Here is a 22,338-nt window from a genome sequence, read left to right as displayed (position 1 = left end):
CAGGCACTGAACCAGGCCAAACCTATAGGGAAGCAGTCTTACGCTGCAGCCACAGCAAGGATCTGCCCCCTACCCCTCCTATGGGATGTGTGAAGTGCAGCAAGGCCTACAGCTCTCTGCCCTACCCTCTCTCTTCGGGATTCTGAGGGGCGTTTTCTTTTCTCCACTTGGCGAAGACGACTTAGCTCTGTTATGGAGAACACTCTCCATTGAGCTAGAAATCAGTCAGTATTGTTGTTCCTTACTTTAGTTTCTGGGTCTCAGGGAAAAGACGGGGGGACCGCACCCTCACAGGCGTCAGAACCCTAGACAGCTATCTTCTGGTACTCCCGAGCCCACAAAGCTTTGGCTTTTCCTCGTCATGTTTTTACAGCGATTGGTTCACGCAACTGGGCCGCTGCCTGCTCTACCTCCCCGTCGCACGTGTGGCTGAGTAAGCGTCTTTGCTCATGACAACCCTCCTCCATGGAACGGGGCCAAGATATACCAGTTATGTAACTGTCCTTCAGATATATTGCCCGACGTCATGCATCATGGCGCTGGTTGCTCTTTCCCGAGAAAGCCTGCTTCCCGTATCTTTCCAGATTGTCTTACTGTAGCCTGGTAGAAGCCACGATCCAATAGGGGAGACCCTATCCCATAACATGGTGACCACATGCTTTCCTTGCTCCTCTTCGAGCCCTCGATGACAAGTGATTTCCCGGTCAGCAGTTACAACCCTGCCTACGACCAGTCCTGGCAGCTATTGTTATGCAGGGCGTATATCCTACAGAGAAAAAGCAATTCTCCATCCTCACCCAGATGCTTTAGCTTTCGGGGCACAGGCAGAAGAAAAAAACGAAAGACAGGCCCGAGACTCTTGGAAAAGAGTGCCAGCTGCTTATGCACACTCTGGTTTTACAGTTGGTGCATTTTTGTCGTGGAGATGTTGTGTGACTTGTTGTGTGACTATACAGATTGTTCCTCCCCACAATCAGTTGTCCACGTCCTGTGTCCTTTTGGACGGAGAGAAGGTTAATCTCGTTAAGGTCCCTTTGCCACGTTCTCAGCCTGCCAAGGTCCCGACAGTAATACAGATTATCCATAACTGTGGTGCAGTCTCTAAGTGGGGCATGTCGCTTACGCCCAGTCTCTAAGCTTTTAGCTCGTCCTGGGGTGTGACTATTGTGCTTACAATCTTTTTCACAGCATCTATTAGCCGCTGAAAAGCTTGGTAATGTCATATTCCTCCTTTTTTTGCTTTACTACTGCCATAAGCATATGCGTGGACTATGTTCTACCAGCCACTGTTCGCACAGTCTGCCCAGTGGTTTTTCAGGTTAATGTACCTAACCCCATCTTTGGCTAGGGATGACTTTTATCCATTGCCATACCTTGGAGCCTATGGCTTTTCGCCTGTAGCCTAATCGTTGTCCAGTACGTGCGGTTCGCATCTACTTGAATTATAAGAAAGCTAGAGCAAGGGTGTCATGCTCTTTGCTCATTGGGAAACCACCCTCAGAAGAGGGCCTTTTCGACTGTATCCTGCCTGATCCTTGGGACCATTATATTGATTAATAATGGCAAGGGAAGGGCTGTCTCCTACAGAGGAGTTGACCTCTTGGGCAATGTGTTTGGGACAAGTCTCATTATACTGAGATTTATTAGGGTTTCCCTCACTTTGTTATATGTTTTTTCCAGATGGGCTTTCTGCAGCTTCTTGGTGTGAACTCCCTCTGAGGGTTACTGATGTTGGGACTTCCCTGGCTTCAGAGAGCATGTTTCTTGTGATATGGGAGTTGGCCATATCACCACATGTGATACATCAAAACGATTATTTGAAAGAGAACTCAAGGTTACGTAACCCTGGGTTGCGTAACCCTGGCTCTCTGATTTGTAGTCAATTTTGACAGTAGAGTAAATGTTTCTGACTCATACCGAGGCCACATAGGCTGTTTGAAAAGTCGTTTTTTAGGGGCAGTTGCTCTTTAATGCACATTGTCCTCAATCTGAGAAGACAAACTGCAGAGCAGGGATTCACTTTTGACAGGTTAAGATAATTCAGATATCCCTCAATTATTTTAGCTACATATACAGTTGAAGTCGGAAGTTTAAATACACGTTAGCCAAATACATTTAAGCTCAGTTTTTCACAATTCCTGGCATTTAATCCTAGTAAAAGTTCCCTATTTTAGGTCAGTTAGGATTACCACATATTTTAAGAATGTGAAATGTCAGAATAATGTCAGAATCACATTCCCAGTGGGTCAGAAGCTTACATACACTCAATTGGTATTTGGTAGCATTGCCTTTAAATAGTTTAACTTGGGTCAAATGTTTCAGATAGCCTTCTGCAAGCTTCCCACATTAAGTTGGGTGAATTTTGACCCATTCCTCCTGACAGAGCTGGTGTAACTGAGTCAGGTTTGTAAGGCCTCCTTGCTTGCACATGCTTTTTCAGTTCTGCCCACAAATGTTCTATATGATTGAGGTCAGGGGTTTGTGATGGCCACTCTAATACTTTGACTTTGTTGTCCTTAAGCCAATTTGCCACAACCTTGGAAGTATGCTTGGGGTCATTGTCCATTTAGAAGACCCATTTGTGACCAAGCTTTAACTTCCTGACTGATGTCTTGAGATGTTGCTTCAATATATCCACATAATTTTCCATCCTCATGATGCCATCTATTTTTGGAAATGCACCCGTCCCTGCTGTAGCAAAGCACCCCCACAACATGATGCTGCCACCCCCGTGCTTCACGGTTGGGATGGTGTTCTTTGGCTTGCAAGCCTCCCCCTTTTTCCTCCAAACGTAACAATGGTCATTATGGCCAAACAGTTCTATTTTTGTTTCATCAGACCAGAGGACATTTCTCCAAAAAGTACGATCTTTGTCCCCATGTGCAGTTGCAAACCATAGTCTGGCTTTTTTATGGCAGTTTTGGAGCAGTGGCTTCTTCCTTGCTGAGCGGCCTTTCAGGTTACGTCGATATAGGACTTGTTTTACTGTGGATATACTGTAGATAATTTTGTACCTGTTTCCTCCAGCATCTTCACGGGGTCCTTTGTTGTTCTCCTGGGATTGATTTGCACTTTTCACACCAAAGTGCGTTCATCTCTAGGAGACAGAACGTGTCTCCTTCCTGAGCGGTATGACGGCTGCGTGGTGTTTATTCACAATTACTGCCACATCAAGTGAAGTACTGGATGTACTGGATGTGAGGGAGTCTATAGTTTTAGCAGGGGCTGTAACATTCTTTTTTTATTGTGTTTGTAACAAAGTCCATGTGCCCCAAATGGCACCACATAAGGTTCTGGTCAAAAATAGTGCACTATAAAGGGAATAAGGTGCCATTTGGGAGGCAGCCCATGCACTGAAGTATGTCTGTGACAGGGACAAGGACCGGACTTCAGTATGTCTGCTGAGTAAGCTGCAGCCACAGCATGCTGAGGTGGTGGTGTGTGGGTCAGCTGGTCAGCTACCTCCCTATCATGCTTTATTCAGTCTGGTTCTACCACCGAACACAGTGTACCTGAGGTAACATACACAAATATATGTAATTTAGCAGATGCTTTTATCCCAAGTGAGTTACAGTTATGCATGCTGCATGCATCTAATGTATGGGTGGTCCCAGGTGAACATTTTCTAAGCCCCCCCCCCCCCCCCCCCCCCCCCCCCCCCCCCCCCCTTGGTTACTGTTGCAATCTTGGACATTTTCTAGGGAAGCCCAATTCTCCATTCAACCACTGCCGAAATTCCCTCACAATGATCTAACACAATGAAATTAAACACAGACTTCCCTTGCTAATCATGAAACTCATGGGTATGTTGCAAGGGCATAGGCACAGGCTCACTGAGGAGCCAGGCCCACCCAATCAGATTGAGCAAAAACACCTTTTTTTAACTATTAAATGTTTTCTATGCTCTTTACTTGTCAGTGTTCCAAACGGGGCATTATTTATATTTTTACCTAAACATGGAAATATCATCAGATAGATTTCATAGCAAGCAGTGCACTGGGTTAGTGAGATGTGATGAAATATCACAGAACAGATGAACTGGAATGACATTCATTCTCACGGGATGGGTTGCCAAAAATAACTAACTGAAAGCCACAACCCCAATAATCCATGAATGTGACTATATTGAGGCTTCTATGACTGTATTGTGCTTCTGTGGCTAAATGCACCACGGCACTGCCTATTGCATTTGTTCCTTTAGTTTACAAGACAGCTCATAATCCAATGCCTTATCACAGTCAACAAACCTATATTTTAGCTTTAATTTGCTTTAAAAATGCTACATTTTCTCTCAGCCTCATTGCAAAATGTGTACTGTAGAATAGCAAGAGATTAGCTATAAAAATTTACATTTACCTCTCTGCCCCATGACATAATGTGTAGAATTGCAGGAAAATAGCTTTAAAACAGCAACATTTTCTCTTAACCTCATGGCAAAATGTGTAGAATAGCATGAGATAAGCTATAAAACTGCAAATGTTTCTATTTGCCCCATGGCAAAATGTGTAAAATTGCAGGAAGTTAGATGCCCTCACTGGCTTTCATGTGTTTGAAACAGAGCTTGTCCGAGGTGTCGGACTCGACAACAGTTGCTATCCATTGGAGTGCTGTGATTGATCTCTCAAAATGATGGGTGGGGCTGAGCGAAGGGTCAAAGGCAAAGGTGTATAAAGATGTCAGAATTGACCCTTCACTAAGCCCTGCCCACGAATTTTGGGCAACCAATCGCAGCGCTCCAATGCATATCAACTACTGTTGAGTACGGCACCTCTGACAAGCTAACTTTTAAACCGCATGAAGCCAAAAAATAAATGTTTAAATGGCTTAATAATTGAACACCAGAAGTACTTACTACTGTGCACCAGAAGTAGTTACTACTATGGTTCCTGAAATGCAGAGTCCGTAAATCCAAAATTATACTTTTTTTTACATTGTTAGCTAGCTCAGCTGATTAGCTGACTACCTCTACCAGTCTCATTGACCATCAAATGTTTTTTTTTAATGCTAGCTATCTAGACTAGCTATTAATATAACTTGTTTTCTCAAAAGGTATGTTAGCAAGTTAAGTTAATAATGTTATGAATACAACTCTCATCTGCTATCGACATCAAGATACGATTTGAGAGCACTAGTTAGCTCCAAAAGTAGCTTTACTGCATACTAGTTAGTTCCAAAAATAGCTTTACTGCATACTGACAGTGAATTCAGACCCATTCAGTGGCTAGCTACAAACATAATTTTACCAGGTTCCCATAAAGCAATTGTAATGAGATTCCACCACAACATACCCAAGAGTTTCCTGATTAGCAAGCGGTAGTATGTGTTTAAATCAAATCAAAACACACACACACACACACACACACACACACACACACACACACACACACACACACACACACACACACACACACACACACACACACACACACACACACACACACACACACACACACACACACACACAGCGGGGCAGTGTGAGAGGAAGGTGACTCAGAATGGCGATGGAACCCACTCATAGAGTAGACTAGAGCGTGCGAAGCTATGATACAGTACATCTCAATGGTGCCAACAGAAGGGGGGCGGGCAACAACCACTGCACCAAGGGTCACATTGATTGGTTGGGTGGGCCGTTCTACCATGTGCCCCTTGAATAGTGTGATGGAAATTTTAATGTTTGTGTTTTTCTTATAACTCATTTCTGTGTTCTATTCATGTGCTGTTCTATAAACCAATTTCTGTGTTCATGCAAGTGGCTGACTGATCAAATCTTCACTATCAGTAGCTGCAATTTGGCAGTACGCCCAGACCTTGTTTTGAGAAACGAAAAAGATATCTCAGTTTCAAGGTCTCAGCTTAGAGAGAAGAAGCCTCGTGAGGTATTGGTCTGTCACACATGTTATGAACCACTATTGCTCGGTTACATCAATGAAACAAAACGGTAATGATGAATTAATTACTCAAATATAACTTGTCTGTGTATAGCCGTATATAAGACAACTGCTGGGACTGCCCAGGGAAAGCTTCTTGATCGACATGTGTACTATGGTGCATTGAGTTGGATGGAACCTCTCCAGCGTGCTGAAAAATAAAGGATGATTCATTTAAGATTGACTTTGTGTCCCAGTGTGAGAATTTCCATGACAACAGTAAATACTACAATACTAGAACAAGCGAATATATGAATTGAACACTACAATGGAATATTGAAATAGGAATACTAGAGTACTTAAAGCGGCAATCAGCAGTTGAAACAATTACACATCGTTCACCCTTCTACTGTCTCTGTAGGAAGCTGAGGGATGGGGCTGTAGAAATGTAACCACTGTCAAATTCATAGACAGATCTATGGATTTAAGGAGTGACCATCCAGGACATCACGTTTTGAGGTTATACAGTATTTGTTTGCGTTTACTTCGTTTACAAACAGTGGAGTAAAACAAACGTATGGGTGCTGATGGGGTACGACAGTTGATCTAAGATCATGAGGCTATATTCTTAAGCTATAAGTTATATTCTTCAAGAATCAATGGGTCCATATCATTCATTTCTAAGTCCAAAATGGATGCACTATAGAGCAACTGCTGATTGCCTCCTTTAAACTGCTCCTATTTTATGATTTTAAGACTGTAACCAATCTCACTATTTATCTTATGTGTATATTATTTGGATGGTTGTCACACATTTGAATGAATGTTGTTTTTATTGTTGTAACCCTGACTGCACTACACATTTCCCAATCAAGGACAATAAAGATATCGATTGATTGAATACTGAATATATTAATTTAATACCCAGGTGGTAAGGGTAGGTAAAACATAACATCTGCCATGCTGATCCTCAACACGGGTGTCCATCAGGGGTGAGCGCTTAGTCTCCTCCGGTACTCCCTGTTCACACACGACTGGGGAGGTAGTTTTTCCTAGCCACTATGCTTCTTCACCTGCATTGCTTGCTGTTTGGGGTTTCAAGGCTGGGTTTCTGTGCAGCATTTTGTGACATCAGCTGATGTAAGAAGGGCTTTACAAATACACTTGATTGATTGATTGATTGACTGCGTGTCTATCATGACATTTTCTGATGACATGACGTTGGTAGGCCTGATCACCGACAACGTTGAGACAGTCTATAGGGACGAGGTCAGAGACCTGGCAGTGTGGTGCCAGGAAAACAACCTCTCCCTCAATGTGAGCTAGACAAAAGAGCTGATGGTGGACTGCAGGAAAAGGCGGGCTGAGCACGCCCCCATTCACATCAATGGGGCTGTAGTGGAGCGGGTCATGGTCCAAACACACCAGGACAGTTGTGAAGAGGGCACGACAACACCTATTCCCCCCAGGAGACTGAAAAGATTTGGCATGGGTCCCCAGATCCTCAAAAAGATCTACAGCTGCAACAACTGCTCGCCATCCGACCACAAGGTGCTACAGAGGGTAGGGCATATGGCCCAGTACATCACTGGGGCCAAGCTTCCTGCCATCCAAGACCTCTATACCAGGCGGTGCCAAAAAATTGTCAAAGACTCCAGCCACCCTAGTCATAGACTGTTCTCTCTGCTGCCGCACGGCAAGCTGTACTGGAGCTCTAAGTGTAGGTTTAAAAGGCTCCTTAACAGCTTCTACTCCCAAGCCATTAGACTGCTAAACAGTTAATCAAATGGCTACCCGGACTATTTGCATTGTCCCCCTTTTTACGCTGCTGCTACTCACGGTTTATTATCTATGCATAGTCACTTTACCCCTACTTACATGTACATATTACCTCAATTACTTCGACTAACCTGTACATTGCACATTGAAACGATACAAATTGGTGGAAACACACATTCTTTCCCATTGACCCCCGTTGTAAAAGAGCCAACTTCTTCAACAAACATGCCGGAAAGCTTCTGTGTTGTTCAATTTACATGTAAAAAGGTCCAAAATCCCGACCGACGGTTCGCAATGTTCCCACATAGGGAAATAGAGCATACGAGAAGAGCCCAGTGGCTTCAGGCTAATCGGCGTGGGAGAGTGGGAAATGTGGGGAACCGGTGTCCAAGTAGGCTACATGTGTGTGGAAAACATTTCATCACAGGTAAGACATTTAACTTGTTTAGTAAAGTCTGTTTGTTTGTGTTGCTGGTCTTGGCTAGCTTAATGTGCTGGTCTTGGCTAGCTTAATGTCCGGTTGGTACAGTACCTAGCTAGCACTCACTCACTCACATGGCTGCTAGCACTTTCATGAAAAGGGGCATGAGGGCAATGTTGAAAAGTAATCTTTGGACATATTGTACTTTTCTTAAATGGAGTTTTGTAATTGATGAAAACAAGCAGACAAGAAGAAAATTGCATTTGAAAAAGGTTAAGCTTTTACTGTGGCCTACTGTAGGTATCCACAGGTTGTTTTCCCCACAGGCGGGCGGGGCTGCAACGTTTTTTCTAAGGCCGACTGGGACTATACTATACTAAAAACGCTAGAATTAGTGAATACTACAACGGTAATTATTTCAGAGAGGTAACACAGAGTTGTATGTATTCATATTTGTGAGCAGGGTGTTATAATCTGTAACCTGGCTGGAACACTATATAATAATAATCTGTTCTCATCTGGGTCCCCTCTGTGGAGGCCATATGCCTGCCCTTCTCCATGTTGGCCCCTGATGGGTGTCAGGAAGACCAGCACTGTGAGGGTGAGGTCCCCGGGGGCCACGTCATATGTTGGACCAACGGAAGGTTACTGATTAAGGGCTCTGTTCGAAAGTTCTGAGTTACAGCATGATGGAAATTTAATGGCAAATGTTTAGTGGAGACTGCAGTCATGGTAAACTCTGCATTTGTCGGCTCAATTGGTAATTTCCGACAAATGCTACTATCGCGTAATGCTTCAGCAATACAGATTAAATAAAGCCCTCCAAGGTTTGTTTTAGAGAAGCGAGTCATTCTTGACTTTTAAAGGTAATATACACTTCAGCCAACATTTGCGACGTCTACTATGAATGTGATCTTCGTGAACATCGGGAAGAATGCCTTTAAAAGGTGCATTTAAGACAGACCAATGCGCTTCCCTACAACTCGCCTTGGATTGAATCCCGGACTTAGTCTTCCAAATGAACATGAGAATGTAATTTAAGTTACCCCACTTATTGAAATAGGGCAGAAACTACATGACAAGGGCTTCATTGACAAAACTCTGAACAACTCTCAAATAATGCTATAATGGGGCCACAATATCATAATGTTCAATGCTCATGGGAGATGTCAAAACAGGCCATACTATCATCAGCCAGTTGATAGATACCCGAGTCACTTGTTGAAGGTTTCTGCAGTGTATCAGGGAATGTAGGTCTTATGGAAACAATTCAATTGGGAATGGCTGAACACTACAATATAGTTTAGTGTACAGTGCATTCGGAAAGTATTCAGACCCCTTGACTTTTTACACATTTTGTTACGTTACAGCCTTATTCTACAATGTATTAACTCGGTTTTAACCTTCATCAATCTACACACAATAACCCATAATGTCAAAGAGAAAACACGTTGTTAGAAATTTGGGCAAATCTATGAAATATAAAAACAGAAATACCTTATTAACATAAGTATTCAGGCCCTTTGCTATGACAATCAAAATTGAGCTCAGGTGTATCCTGTTTCCATTGATCATACTTGAGATGTTTCTACAACTTGATTGGACTCCACCTGTGGTAAAATCAATTGATTGGACATGACTTGGAAAAACACACACCTGCCTATATAAGGTCCCACAGTTGACAGTGCATGTCAGAGCAAAAACCAAGCCATGAGGTCGAAGGAATTATCCGTAGAGCTCCAAGACAGGATTGTGTTGAGGCACAGCTCAGGGGAAGGTTACAAAAAAAAATCAGCAGTGAACACAGGGGCCTCCATCATTCCATCAAGTTTGGAACCACCAAGACCCTTCCAAGAGCTGGCCGCCCAGCCAAACTGAGCAATCGTGAGCTCCAGAGTTCCTCTGTGGAGATAGGAGAATCTTCCAGAAGGACAACCATCTCTGCATCACTTCACCAATCAGGCCTTTATGGTAGAGTGGCCAGAAGGAAGCCACTCCTCAGTAAAAGGCACATGACAGTCTGCTTGGAGTTTGCCAAAAGGCACCTAAAGACTCTGAGACCATAAGAAACAAGATTTTCTGGTCTGATGAAACCAAGATTGAACTCTTTGGCCTGAATTCCAAGCGTCACGTCTGGAGGAAACCTGGTACCATCCCTACGGTGAAGCATGGTGTTGGCAGCATCATGCTGTGCGGATGTTTTTCAGTGGCAAGGATTGAGAGACAGGATCGAGGGAAAGATGAACGGCGCAAAGTACAGAGAGATCCCTGATGAAAACCTGTTGCTGAGCGCTCAGGACCTCGGACTGGGGCAAAGGTTTACTTTCCAACAGGGCAACGACCCTAAGCACACAGCCAAGACAACGTTGGAGTGGCTTCGGAATGAGTCTCTGAATGTCCTTGAGTGGCCCAGCCAGAGCCCGGACCTGAACCCAATCGAACATCTCTGGAGAGATTTGAAAATAGCTGTGCAGCGACGCTGACAGAGCTTGAGAGGATCTGCAGAGCAGAATGGGAGAAACTCTCCATGTACACAGGTGTGCCAAGATTGTAGCATCATACCCAGGAAGACTCTAGGCTGTGATTGCTTCCAAAGGTGCTTCAACAAAGTACTGAGTAGAGGGTCTGAATACTTATGTAAATGTATTATTTCAAATTTGTATTTTTTTTTAAATAAATGTGCAAAATCTTCTAAAAACCAATTTTTGCTTTGTCATTATGGGGTATTGTGTGTAGATTAATGAGGGGGAAATGATGTAATACATTTTAGAATAAGGCTGTAGCGTAACAAAGTTTGGAAAAAGTCAAGGGGCTGAATACTTTCCGAATGCGCCGTATAGTCTACTTGGTATTGAATTGTTTGACTAGACAACTGCCAGATTCTGAAATAATAATTTGTACCAGAGGACTCATGATCTTGTGCCGTATATATCAAGAGTCTTAGAGTAGGAGTATTGAACTGGGATCAGTAACCCCCTGTTCGTGTATTCATTGTGATCTAAAAGGCCAAACTGATCCTAAATCAGCATTCCTACTCTGAGAAACGTGATACATATGTCCCTGAAACCTAATCTTTTAATAGGACTAGATAGAGGATGAATGGATGGAGTCTTGGCTATCAGTGTCTAGACTGTTAACACTCTTGTACCCTGTCCTATCTGCTGTCCAAAATACCACTCTGAAATGTTACACATGGTGTCAACATGCTGATAACGATGACATTCTATTATACAGTGATAACGTGGGACATTCTAAATGGGCCTCAAAGACCTTAAGTGTGTCCCAAATTGTGTATAGTGCACTATTTCTGACTAAACCCTCCTACACCTTGGGTGTGCCCCAAATGGCACCATATGGCAAATTGCACCCTATTCCCGATAATGCTCCCTATAGGGCAGCACTACTGCCTTAATGGTCCTGGTCAAAAGTAGTACACAATATAGGGAATAGGGTGCCATTTGCGACGCAGACCTTATCTCTCTCCGCTGACCCCTTTGTGAACAGCTCTCAAGCACTTATCATTGGCACAACTTTTAAAAACGTTCATAGTTGAGAACACAATAAGTATAAGTACAGAACAAAGTGTTAGTACAGTACAGTATGTGTAAGATGGGATCTCCCTCAGTTTCGCACTGTAACATTACAAGACTCACAGACACATTCATTCTTCATGCACACGTTCTAATATCCCGGGCTCGCCCATTTCTCAATGTGCATTGTGGCACAGACGCTCTCAGGCAGGCAGGCTCTACAGCCTGCTCTTTTCTGTGTTCTCCGTCTTACATTGTCTGCTCACTCCGCCGCACACTGTCCTGGTGTCCTTCTGGCCTGCAGTTCTGTCAGAACTCTGGTTCAGCCCTACTCTGTAGAGAGAGTGAGAGAGAGCAGAGTACAGTCATTCAGAACAGCACAGCATAGAGAAAGTACAGAGATAGTAAAGTACAGACACTGACTGCATGCTTCTTCCTTCCATCAGAGGCCTGCTGTATCCCAGTTAAATTATATGGAGGCCTGTGTAGCTTCTCTTGTCTGGTCACTTACACCATATACAGTACTGAAGGGCTCTCTCTCCCCCTCTCTCTTCCCTCCCTCCCTCCCTCCCTCCCTCCCTCCCTCCCTCCCTCCCTCCCTCCCTCCCTCCCTCCCTCCCCCCAGTGGATCCATTCTTCTTCATGCATCTGTGAGTTGGTTTTCTGCTGCCTCTGTTAAATGGGGCAATTACTCTACAAGAACAGATCTGCAGCGGAAGGGAATCCCACCACCGCAAATCATCTCCTCACACAATGTTAAAGCAACTAAACCTTGTTTGTACCTTCCACTAACATGCATCCTTTGTCCTGATCTTTTCCACATACTGATTGTGCCCACATTTTCAGAAATGTTTACACATGGTATTAAAGTGTGTCTCATATTCGTCCACTGTGTCCGCATTGTGACCACTTGTAAGATATCCAGACACAATGCGTTCCTGACTACCTCCGGATGTGCTCAGAAAATATCTGATCAGAATCAGATCACAATGTGTCTTTTAATCGTTTACACCTGTCTACAAATGTGGGCACAATCAGAAGATCAGGACAAATGACACATGTTAGAACCAGGCTTCTGTGGTCCTATGGGGTCTGCATCATGTGTCCATGTCACTTCCTTCCAGTGTGGTTAAACTCCACTCATAACAAATGGGCTGGAAGATGCTGTCATCCATCATCCATTTCTATCACTGTCTATTTTGTCTTTACTCTCGCAATTACTCTCTTCTTTCCTCTCATGTCTCCCAGTCTCTTCTAATAAAATTACTTATTGAAGAGCTACTGAACACGCCAATTGGCACGTGTGTTTTTCTGTTGCTTGTTTAAAAAATGACATTTCAGTCTTGGAGGTATGTTTCCTAACCAATTCTGCGGTTAGTGATGTTAATGATGTTTGTCCCCCATGAGACACTGTAGATGTGGAAGCCTATTTAACTTCCCAGAAGTTAAAATCTCCAGAATGAGCCAGAATAAGCCAACAAAAATCTGTAATTCATTTGGAGGTTTTTGCTGAGGATGTGTTTGTTGTGCAATTTTTCATCTATAAAGGTGTTTGGTGCAGTATTTCTCAAGTTTAAAAAAATGTGCGAAGTGTGTTGTCTGATATAAACAAAGTCGGAGCTGCAAGGCAGGTCTGTCTCACTGCGCTATTGGATAGAGAGCAATCACCGCAGCTGTTCACACCATGTTAGTGGGCAAATGGACATTGTCAAATCAAAGCCCAACCTTCGAGACGCACAGATGTTCCAAACTTCGTTTTAGATGACACTGACTTTACGACCAAAATGATCCTATTTACACTTTGTAGTCAATGATCAAATCAAACTGTATTTGTCACACGTGCCGAATACAACAGGTGTAGTAGACCTTACAGTGGAATGCTTACTTTACAAGCCCTTAACCAACACTGCAGTTTTAAGAAAAATGTTGACACTAGAATGACTGTTTCTGAATTATATCGATGCCACATGTGCCGTTTTCAAAGGGATTAGTTGCTTTTTTAAAAGACGTCGCTTTTTAAATCTGTGTTTCAATGAAGCTCCCCTGCCTGATTTCACACCCTGGGCTTCGCAGCATGGGGCAGAGGTGAGGAACTCTGTGTGTGTGTGTGTGTGTGTGTGTGTGTAGAAGGCCTGGGACATTAGAAGGGATGGGAGGGAAAGAGAGAAGGCTGGGACACAGGAGAGCAGAGGAGCAGGAGAGGGAACTGGATCACTAGTCATGATGCCCCTTGTACATCCTTCTTAGTCCAGATTCTACTACTCTGCTCTGCCCGGGAGCATGACTCAACCATGATGACGGCGTGCACAAACAGTAACAGGAAAAAGAGTGTGCTTGCTTCAGAATAATTACTATAAGTGAGAAGTATGTGGAATATTCAGAGTGGTCTTGCTCACCAAGAACAATAATAACAACAACATGATCAATTCTGCTACCTCCACTAGTGCTGTATACAGTCTGTAGTGCTTGTGCTGTTCAGTATTAGTCCCAGACATCACATTTCTGATTTCTACCCAGTCTTGTGATGATGTTGATATGGGTGTGTTCCAATGACACCCTATTCCCTATATGGCCTATATGGCCAAAACCCTATGGGCACTGTTGAAAAGTACTGCGCTACATAGGGAATAGGGTTCCATTTGAGACACCATTTTAGTCTCTATGATGCTCCAGCTGAACATTAGTGCATAAATAGATCCTGTCCTATAGTGTCTCCATCAAAGTCAGACTACCACCCCCCACCACCATTAGATTACCCCAGACATCTGTGCCCTCCCCTGGCCTCAGCAGGCACTGCTCTGCCCAGCCTGACTACGTGGGCTCCAAGGTTTAGGGGGGAGGGGAGAGGGCAGTGACCCAGGAAATGATGCCTTCCCTGGGATCCGAGGAGACAGCAGGCAGGGCCCTGCCTCCAGGGTATGGAGATACTGTGGTTATTTTAGGTTATTATTATCAACTGGTCTAGGGCCTGCCTCACGAATAGGATTGTAATGGTGAAGGGACAGAGAGACAGAGGACTAATTCTAGATCAGGTGCTAGAGAAAGCATGAGAGTGACCAAGGAGGGTAGAGATGCAGATAGCTTTGAGTATGTGCACATTTGGATTATAATCTTTATTATAGATTCTATACTAATAGATTGACTGAAGTATTTTAAAAATCCATTAGTGGGGTGTAGTGTGTAGATGCGTTCCTTTGTCTCTGGATGGCACTGACTGATGGACTTCACATGAAGTGCACTACTTTTTGACCAGCGTCCTATGGGGAATAGGCTGCTATGGGCGCTGGTGCTATGGGCCCTGGTCCAAAGTAGTGCACTAAGTAGGGATTAGAGTGCCATTTGGGACACAACCCTGGTACAGGGTTCTACAGGGGCCATGTGCCTTCTATCAGGGAGCCGTGTTGGGGATGATGCACATTGCACAATTATCAGGGCTCAGAGAGTTTTGAGTGAGAATTTCACCTGTTCCCTACATAGTGCACTACATTTGACCAGGGCCCATAGGGGTCATATACCTTTATCCAAATGAATCCAGCCCTGCATGTTGCTGATAGCTAGTTTCCATTAGACAGATGTGTAGTTTCTTACCATCAAAATGACCTGCAAGCCACTTTTTCAGTAGTTTAAATCTGTCATGGCCAATGTTGCCATCGAATGCGTATAACCACTGGCGTACCACGCAGCCCCCGCAAGGCTGGGGGGCCTAAAGGCTTTTTTTGTGTGTTGGAAGTCCCAGATAGCATATGAACAAGTCATAAGCCAACAATGTGTAGAAGTACAGGAAATTAGCTGTAAAACTGCAACATTTTCTCTCAGCCTCATGGCAAAATATGTACACTAGTGAGTGGAATGTAGTGCTATGTTACGTTGCTCCGGTTGAGGAGGAATAAACATAGTTTCCTCTGGCATCAATCAGCCAGCCAACAATAACACTGTCTGACTCACTCCGCTAGACTGTTAACAATAATGTCTGAATCCCAAATGGCACCCTATTCCCTATACACCACACTATTTATGGGTCCGGGTCAAAAGTAGTGCACTAAATAGGGAATAGGCTTCCATTTGGGACACAGCCAATTTTACAAACATTCAGGCTTGTTTAGAGTGTGCAGGACTGGAGTATGCTCTTAATGTTTCAGTACATAAACTAACCATGCTGTCCAGATAGATATGGAGGCGCTGCACAGAGGGAATCATAAAACTAGTACTAAAGCTTGTTAAAACTACGAGGCCTGACAAAAAGACTGCAAGGCACATACATACCATTGGCTGTTTGATAACTTGGAGAAAAAAAGATGGAAGGGAAGCGCTGCTAGGATACAATATAGATCTTTGTAGTGTCATAAAAAAACAGCAGGACCAAGGCACATTGTTATGGCATGTTCAAGAAAAACTGGTTTGGCATGGCCTTTCTTTTCAAACATAGCCTTTGACCAAGATACAACTATAAAAGTGCAATATACTGTACAATTTCACTTGTGCAATGGTAAGTATGAGGTCAAATGTGTCCTTTAAAGGTTATAAAAGGGCTGTCCGTATATCTTCCCGGTAACAATTTGCTCACCATTTATTTATCATTACATTTTTGTATGCTAGTTATTCACAAATGTATTTTTATTTCCTTAAATATACTGTGTTGTGTGATTATTCTTTTACCAGGTACTGTTGGAATGTCCATCTTTTTGTGAGAAATTACACTGGTCACTCAAAACGTTGATGAAGTATTTATAAATTTATAAAGCATAAATAGCGCTCACTTTAGATTAGGGGCTGCAAAAATACTTTACTAATGATTAGTATCCAACTCCCCGGACAGGGAGTCTGATTGACTGCAGACCTCCAACCCTAACCCATAGGTACAGTATGCGAGGCTACAGTTATTATTATTATTTTTCACCTTTATTTAATCAGGAAAAGCCCATTGAGAAACAGGGTCTCTTTTGCAAGGGAGACCTGGCCAAGAAGGCTGCACTTGGCAATACATTACAAAATGAATAACGCACGAGGGGGTGTGATATATGGCCAATATACTATGGCTGTTCTTATCCACGACGCATCGTGGAGTCCCTGGATACAGCCCTTAGCCGTGGTATATTGGCCATATACCACAAACCCCCGAGGTGCCTTATTGCTATTATAAACTGGTCACCAATATAATTAGAGCAGTAAAAATACATGTTTTGTCATACCCGTGGTATAAAGTCTAATATACCATGCCTGCCAGCCAATCAGCATCCAGAGTTCGAATCACCCAGTTTATAATGTAAAACATATTATACAATCATCCACACAATCCAGCCTATCGGAAACATTTCAAATCAAATCAAATTTTATTGGACACATACACATGGCTAGCAGATGTTAATATGAGTGTAGCGAAATGCTTGTGCTTCTAGTTCCGACAGTGCAGTAATATCTAACAAGTAATCTAACAATTCCCCAACAACTACCTATTACACACAAATCTCAAGGAGTGAATGAGAATATGTACATGTAAATATATGGCTGAGCGATGGCCGAGGGGCATAACCGAGGTGCAATAGATAGTATAAAATTCAGTATATACATATATGAGTAGGGTAAGATATGTAAACATTATTAAAGTGGCAATAGTTAAAGTGACTAGTGAACCATTTATTAAAGTGGCCAGTGATTGGGTCTCAGTGTAGGCAGCAGCCTATCTGAGTTAGTGATTGCTATTTAGCAGTCTGATGGCCTTGAGATAGAATCTGTTTTTCAGTCTCTCGGTCCCAGCTTTGATGCACCTGTACTGACCTTGCCTTCTGGATGGTAGCGGTGTGAACAGGCAGTGGCTCGGGTGGTTGTTGTCCTTGATGATCTTTTTGGCCTTCCTGTGACATCAGGTGCTGTAGGTGTCATGGAGGGCAGGTAGTCTGCCCCGGTGATGCCTTGTGCAGACCCCACCACCCTCGGGAGAGCCTTGCGGTTGAGGGCAATGCAGTTGCCGTACCAGGCTGTGATACAGCCCGACAGAATGTTCTCAATTGTGCATCTGTAAAAGTTTGGCAGGGTTTTGGGTGACAAGCAAAATTTCTTCAGCCTCCTGAGGTTGAAGAGGCACTGTTGCGCCTTCTTCACCACACTGTCTGTGTGGGTGGATCATTTCAGTTTGTCTGTGATGTGTAGGAACTTAAAACTTTCTACCTTCTCCACTGCTGTCCCTTCAATGTGGATAGGGGGTGCTCCCTCTGCTGTTTCCTGAAGTCCACAATCATCTCCTTTGTTTTGTTGATGTTGAGTGAGAGGTTGGTTTCCTGACACCACACTCTGAGTGCCCTCACCTCCTCCCTGTAGACTGTCTCGTCGTTGTTGGTAATCAAGCCACCTACTTTTGTGTCGTCTGCAAACTTGATGATATAGTTGGAGGCGTGCATGGCTATGCAGTTGTGGTTGAACAGGGAGTACAGGAGGGGGCTGAGCACGCACCCTTGTGGGGCCCCAGTGTTGAGAGTCGGCGAAGTGGAGATGTTGTTTCCTACTTTCACCACCTGGGGGCGGCCCGTCAGAAAGTCCAGGACCCAATTGCACAGGGCAGGGTTGAGACCCAGGGCCTCCAGCTTGATGATGAGCGTGGAGGGTACTATGGTGTTGAATGTTTAGCTGTGGTCAATGAACAGCATTCTGTAGGTATTCCTCTTGTTCAGATGGGATAGGGCAGTGTACAGTGCGATGGCAATTGCATCATCTGTGAACCTGTTGGGGCGGTATGTAAACTGAAGTGGGTCTAGGGTGGCCGGTAAGGTTGAGGTGAAATGATCCTTGACTAGTCTTTCAAAGCACTTCATAATGACAGAAGCGAGTGCTACGGGGCGGTAGTTACTTAGTTAAGTTACCTTTGCCTTCTATGGTACAGGTTCAATGGTGGCCATCTTGAAGCATGTGGGGACAGCAGACTGGGATAGGTAGTGATTGATATGTCCGTAAACACACCAGCCAGCTGGTCTGCGCATGCTCTGAGGACGCGGCTAGGGATGCCGTCTGGGCCAGCAGGGTTAACACGTTTAAATGTTTTACTCACGTCAGCCACGGAGAAGGGGGGGGGACACAGTCCTTGTTAGCGGGCTGCGATGGTGGCACTGTATGATCCTCAAAGCGGGCAAAGATGGTGTTTAGTTTGTCTGGAAGCGTGAAGTCGGTGTCCGTGACGAGGCTGGTTTTCTTTTTGTAGTCCGTGATTTCCTGTAGACCCTGCCACATCTTGTGTCTGAGCCGTTGAATTGCGATTTCACTTTGTCCCTGTACCGGCATTTCGTGGTCTGATTGCCTTGCGGAGGGAATAACTATACTGTTTATATTCAGCCATATTCCCAGACCTCTTTCCATGGTTAAATGCGGTGGTTTGCGCCTTCAGTTTTGAGCGAATGCCACCATCCGCGGTTTCTGGTTATGGTAAGTTTTAATAGTCACAGTGGGTACAACATTTACAATGCACTTCTTAATAAACTCACTCACCGAGTCAGCGTAAAGATCAATGTTGTTCTCTGAGGCTGACCAGAACATATCCCAGTCCGGGTGATCAAAACAATGTTGAAGCGTGGATTCCGATTGGTCAGACCAACGTTGAATGGTTCTAGTCAGTGGTACATCCTGTTTGAGGGTCTGCCTATAAGACGGTAGGAGCAAGATGGCATCATGGTCGGATTTGCCGAAGGGAGGGCGGGGGAGGGCTTTGTATACATTGCGGAATTTTAGAGTAGCAGTGATCGAGTGCATTACCCCCGCGAGTACTACAATCAAGATGCTGATAGAATTTAGGTAGCCTTGTTCTCAAATTTGCTTTGTTAAAAACTCCAGCTACAATAAATGCAGCCTCAGAACATATGGTTCCCAGTTTACATAGAGTACAGTGATGTTCCTGAGGGCCGTCATGGTGTCTGCTTGAGGGGGAATGTACACAGCTGTGACGATAACTGACGAGAATTCTCTTGGGAGGTAATATGGCCGGCATTTGGTTGTAAGGAATTCTAGGTTGGGTGAGCAGAAGGACTTGAGTTCCTGTACGTTGTTATGAGTCATTAATCATGAGTCGTTAATCATTTACACTCCTCCTGAAGAGTGTTTTGCACCAGAGTTTTAATCTAGGTGAGCAATACTTAGTAGACTAGACAATTCCTCTGCTGCACAAGAACCCTATGGGACACAGACAAAACAACAAGAGTGCAGTAATATAAAGTGTGACACTCAGTCTTGGCCTCTATACTGTACCCTCTCCACTTGTTACTGTAACCAGAACTAGGCCACTGACTCAGTAGTCTTTTAGAAGGAGCCACTGGGAATGGAAGGCAACAATGAGCATTTAATGAAAAGAGAGAAAAAGTAACAAACAGAAATTATTAGTCTTTTGTCAAAGTCAAGGCCTTTTGTCTCCCTACATTTGTATTCTTTCACTCTATCTCTCTATCATGCACACAGAGCGTGAATTACGGTGGCCCACGTGGGTCTCAGACCCCTGAATGAGACATGAGAACCACTAAATGCAACAAAGTCCAACTTTGGGGTTGTCTAAATAATGGTAATTTGTTGTTTATAAAAGCTTAATCTAAATAAAATGAAGGCTCCCACCTCTGTGTCATGGTTTAAACCATTTTTTCCCCATGTCGCTGCACAGTCATTGGTCTGTACTTATCATTCTGGGAAAGCCCCATATCTTAGACCCTTTTCAAGTGTCCCAATTTTTCTTTCTACAACAACGTCCTTTTGTCAGCAAGACACATCAATTACTTCAGGCTACAAGAGTCTAGACCCAATGACAATTATCGAATGTCATTACACTTTTTGGTGTTTTGTAACAGATGTCTCTTTCCATTTATCAGGTAGCCTACTTTTTGAAGTCATTTGTTCGACAAGAAGATTAAAACATCACGACTGGTTGTATTCATGCCAAATGAAAAGGTAACACACTTTTATTACAGTTAAATGACAGGTCTTTACTATTAGGGCTATAGGCGGCCGCCTGAAAAAATATTGAGAGCCCCCGAACTTCACTGTATAATTTGCACTCTGTGTATACACACTTACACACACAGTCCATTGTTGCCTTTTCTCATAGTGGGTAGCTATGGAGTCTGTTGACATTTAGTGTGCCATTGTTTCAGTCTCAACATGAATGTGTATCAAACAATATGTGGCCTTGCAGCCGGTCCAGCACTGCAAAACATGCCAGCTCGGCGCTCCCTCTCCCCCTCCCCCCACACACACATACACACGCTCGCACACACACACACACGTCCCTTCTCCAACATGTCGGTTCTGTTCTGGTTCACAACAAGAGCTGAGCACCCCGGAACGGAGTGGTAGCATAATTCTGGCCCTCGATTTATAGTGTGCCTCTATAATGCGAGGACTGAAAACATTAATCTATCTTAGCAGTGGCGGTGAGACCATTTTCACATGCTCACCACACAGGGCTAACAGATACTGAGATACAGATGTATTAAGTGAGAGCCTTATAATGGAAGCACACTTAACATGGCTGACTGGGGATGTGAGAGTGTGAACGTGTGTGTTTTGTGTGTGTGTGTGTGTGGGCGCGTGCGTGTGCATCTATACATCTGAATGTGCGTGAATGTCTGTTTGTATCTGCATCTGTAGCTCATCAGTGTGTGCTTATATTTCCCAACAGTACTGAATGGCCACTGCCTTCTGAATAGGAACGACCAGAGAACCCACGGGAGGGTTGAGGGATTCCTCTTCCATTCTCAGCTGCCCCCCCCCCCCATCCTCTCTCGTTCTCTCTCTCGCAGCATCTCTCGTCCAGTCCTCTCCCTTCCCCCCAACCTCAACCTCAACTCTCCCCATCTCTCACCCCCCACCTCATGCTAATTTTCCCCTAACCAGATGCTCCTAATTTCTCTCCCTCCTACAACAGACCTGTCCAATGTGACAGGAAAAGGAGGAATAGGAAAAGAGGAAAGGATTCCATTCTCTCATTCCCTCACTCTCTCAAACACACAGAGATCAGAAATCCAAAGAGAGCAAATTATAAACACACCCCAGAGAGAGAGAGATACAGAGGCTTTAGCCTCCCTAATCTAGAAGGAGGAAGAGAAGGGGATTCCATGATGTAGAGACCAGGGAACAGAACACAGGCATCTTTCTCTCCCCTACAGCACTGACACAACCACTGACTGTAAATCAACACACGCACACGCACACAAACAGACCAACGTCTCCTCTAAAGCACACCCTCCCTAATAAGCCATTGTCTTACAACCAAACAAAGTGAAAGACAACAAAAAATGGTTAGAAAATGGTGGAAATGTGTGTCTTACCTCTGTAATGTGTGTGCTGCTCCCCTAGTGTCGCCAGAGACATGCAGTCTGGTGGAGTAGTATCCACACGCTTACTGACTCTCCCTCTCACATACACACACACACACTCACACAGTCAGGCAGGCTAGCAGGAAGGCAGGAAGGCAGGCAGGCAGGCGGGCTCATACACACACACTCTCTCACTGTGCTGTGCTGTGGCTCCCTCTCTCCTGCTCTGCTCTGGCTGCTCTCTCTTGCTGATCCAGCTGACACACGCCCTCCCCGCTGCTGCTCAGTCTCCACCCTTCAGCCAGCACCAACCCCACACTACACACGGCCTACAAGAAGCTACCAGGAGCCCTCCTTCCTCCCCCTCCCCCTTTCTCTTTCTCTCTCTGGTCGGCTATCAGACACAGTGCTTCTCTGAGGCCACAGGAAAAGGCTTGCCTGTCTTTTGTAAACACGGACTG

The 22,338-nt window shown here is 44.3% G+C and overlaps 1 protein-coding gene across 2 annotated transcripts in view; it reads right to left on the bottom strand.

The window, feature by feature from the left end:
• The window catches only part of gbg2 (Guanine nucleotide-binding protein GI/GS/GO gamma-2 subunit), a 28,216-nt gene extending 6,089 nt beyond the window's left edge, over window positions 1–22,127 (bottom strand). Inside the window, exons 1-2 of one of the 2 annotated variants that reach the window (XM_021573136.2) lie at window positions 21,890–22,127; window positions 11,851–11,930 (exon numbers count right to left, since the gene is read on the bottom strand). The gene's annotated coding sequence lies outside the window, so the exon portion shown is untranslated. 2 annotated transcript variants of the gene reach the window in all.
• Window positions 22,128–22,338: the final 211 nt, after the last annotated feature.

This window comes from Oncorhynchus mykiss, chromosome 19, assembly GCF_013265735.2.
Source record: "Oncorhynchus mykiss isolate Arlee chromosome 19, USDA_OmykA_1.1, whole genome shotgun sequence".
Lineage (NCBI taxonomy): Eukaryota > Metazoa > Chordata > Actinopteri > Salmoniformes > Salmonidae > Oncorhynchus > Oncorhynchus mykiss.
This window is presented reverse-complemented; position numbering and strand designations above follow the sequence as displayed.